The sequence below is a fragment of the Microtus ochrogaster genome, unplaced genomic scaffold, assembly GCF_000317375.1.
Source record: "Microtus ochrogaster isolate Prairie Vole_2 unplaced genomic scaffold, MicOch1.0 UNK5, whole genome shotgun sequence".
NCBI lineage: Eukaryota > Metazoa > Chordata > Mammalia > Rodentia > Cricetidae > Microtus > Microtus ochrogaster.
Genome location: NW_004949103.1, coordinates 17,231,941 through 17,235,146, shown reverse-complemented (window position 1 = coordinate 17,235,146; position 3,206 = coordinate 17,231,941).

Genomic DNA, 3,206 nt, shown 5'->3' with positions numbered 1-3,206 from the left:
CACAGTACAATGGCTACTTTGTGCCAGTGTTAGAAATAACAGGAATAGATTGAATAACCACAGAAACAGAGAATACAGAGCAGAGATTCAGAATCTGGGAGTGGAGGATTATTATAACTGCACACTGAAGTGGGATCCTTGGCTCTGGGATCCGAGGCCGACACTGTGAACAGAGGAAAGGTAAGAGGGGTGTGGCTCAACGATGTTGCTGCAGGTTCATGGGAAACAGGAAATAAGATCAGACACTGATGGGAGGGGCATTGTTCTTACTCACTGTGAGGAAGCTTGACAAAGCTGCTTCTGTAAGAATGCGTCAGACATACAGTGTCCACTGAACTTACATCCAGGCAGAGGGTTGAGGGTGCTCCCCAGTTTCCAGCCACCTAAGTGAGATAAAGAATGGCTTCTTAGGTTTCCATGTGGCACATGTGCTGACAGAGATTCCTGTCCCACCAGGTCCCACATCCGTTCAGTCCCAAAGAAACACACAGAGGCCTACATTAATTATAAACTGGTTGACCTATTAGCTCAGGCTTCTTAGTAATTAATTTTTACATCTTAACCCATAGTTCTTGTCTGTGTTAGCCGTGTGGCTTGGTACCTTTCATCAGTGAGACAGTCTCATCTGTGTCCTCTAAGTCTGGGTGACAACCGCAGACTGCATCTTTCCTCTTCCCAGAATTCTCTTCTCATTGCCCCACCTCTACTTCCTGCTTGGTCACCCTGCCTATACTTCCTGCCTGGCTACTGGCCAATCAGCATTTATTAAAAATAATACAAGTGGGGCTGAAGAGATGGCTCAAGTGGTTAAGAGCATTGCCTGCTCTTCCAAAGGTCCTGAGTTCAATTCCCAGCAACCACATGGTGGCTCACAACCATCTGTAATGAGGTCTGGTGCCCTCTTCTGGCCTGCAGATATACACGCAGACAGAATATTGTATACATAATAAATAAATAAATATTTTAAAAAAATAAATAAATAAAAATAATACAAGTGACAGGATAAAAGACCAGTGTCCCACAGCACATGTGGAGGCTAGAGCAAGAGTCCACTACAGTATACCAAGGCGGAAAAGGATCCAAAGCTTAGAAACAAGTCCGTGACAGGACTCAGGAAAAGCCTTTGTCCTTGTTTGGTTCTCAGAAGGATTCAGGCTCCACCCTCTATCTTCCGGGTCAACCAAAGTCCTGCACATCTTTAGTGCATCTTGTTGATTTTCCTCTTTATGCAGTGGGTTGTTAGAGAGTCTTGTGCGCCTTGCCCCTCAATGTTGTTTACAAAGGCCAGGGACAGAGGAGGGATTCTTCCAAAACAGTGCGTAGAACTTGGTTGCAAAGCTGACTCTATACTGATACATAGTAAACAAATAAAACAAAACAAAAACCCAGTAATTTTTTTTTTACAAGGAATATGTCAGCTTTGACTTAGAGGGAATAAATAAAAATCAGTATCTTTGGAGGTTTTTGGCAAGAAACTAACTGAAAAGTCCAGTCCACTGTGTGCATAGGCCGTGTCTTATGGGGAAAGAATGGTAGCTCAAAGGGCAGGACCAACAACTGCAAAGGAGATGCCCAGAGAACAGGACAGAGTGCCACTCTAGACACCACGGATGCCTTCTCTCGTCCCTGTGTTTGAGGAGGGTGGATAGCAGTTATCTAGAGCATGTCCTCCAGTGTGTGGGGCTGGTACAGGGGACAAAACATATCTCTCAGCTATGAATGTAAGGGGCAAAACAATGATACTTAATTTTTTTTTAAATGTCCTCAAGGAGCCTCATCTACACTTGAACAATGTTTAAAGGATGAGGGTCTGGACTTGTACCCGGTCCAGTTACAGGATAAAATGCTGTGTGTCTTTGGAAAGAAAGGGACTCAGTTTGGACGTGTGAAGGGTATCGTGGCCAGTGTGCATGTGACTCTTGGGCAGAAAGTATTCTGCTAAGATGGCTGTAATGATTCTTCCGTCTGCAAGCTCCTTCGAGAACTCACCTTGACACTCTTCCCAGCAAAAGTTGGAATCAAGGTAAGTTTTTGACTGAGTCCTAATTCCCCCAATGTGGAGGAAATGCAACTTCTGCAGTTTTACTAGTATCGTCATTCTTGAACCTCCATGACACTTTGTGAACTTGGTCACGTGGCTTTGCAAAGGTGCCTGGGAGATATGCTCTCTAGGACAGACTTGTGATCATGATAAAAAAGACATATTTGCAGCAATGGCCACAACATCTGTCTGATCCAAAGACATTTGAGCCCTAATGTGGTGAGATCAGATTTCTGAGACTTTGTAGTTATGAAGGAAGCCTGTTAGAACAACTCTGCTCTGACAAGTACTAAGTCGAATCCACGCCCAGGGATCCAGTTCTGTTGCTGCACCAGCCAGCTCAGACCCCACGGTGTGGAATACCTTACCGTAGCCATATATTCCATAATCAAGAATCCATCGAGGGCACAGGAGGGTGGGCATGCTTGGCTCCATGATCCTTGGGACTCAGTGGGAGATTTGGTGACTGGGGCTGGCCTCATTGGAAGGCTCTGTCTTTCCCACACTTAACGCCAGGCCTGCAAGCCTACAGACTAAATCTGTTAAACCGAGTCGCTCTTTTGCCCTCTCCATGTGGCTCTACACAGCAACCTCGCATATGAATTAAATTCTCTTGCTCAAACCACTGTAGATTGGGGTCTTTTTGTGTTAGGTTCTGATTTCAATTCCAATACACTGTGCATAGGCTCCAGAGGCCCATATGGTAGATTCTAATGTCCTTATCCTGGCTTAGGCCCTGGCCCCCCTCCCTCCCAGTCTGTTGCCACTTCCTTCCCTACTCTCTATTCTCTGGTCACACGCGTTTTCACCCAATCCTCATATTCCTGTCTCTTCTCTGTCCTGGCGGTGTCTCCCTGCAGCCCAGCTTCTTGCTGGCTAACCTTTACATATCCTTGGGTCTTCCTCTTAATAACTTAAATTATCTATATTATACATTGTCATAACAACTCTCTATGCTTTTTTTTGGTAGATTTACCACTTGGATGGTTAAGCAATTATTTTCACGGTTGTTTGAAATGTGCTTCCCCACTGTTCTGTAGCTATCTCCGAGACATGCTTGGGATTCTTGTGCCCTGTCCTGTCCCCAGGGTCTAAACAATGTCTGTCTCAGAGTAGATGCTCATGAAGTGTTTGATGAGTGCCATCAAATGACCTTCTTCCTCCT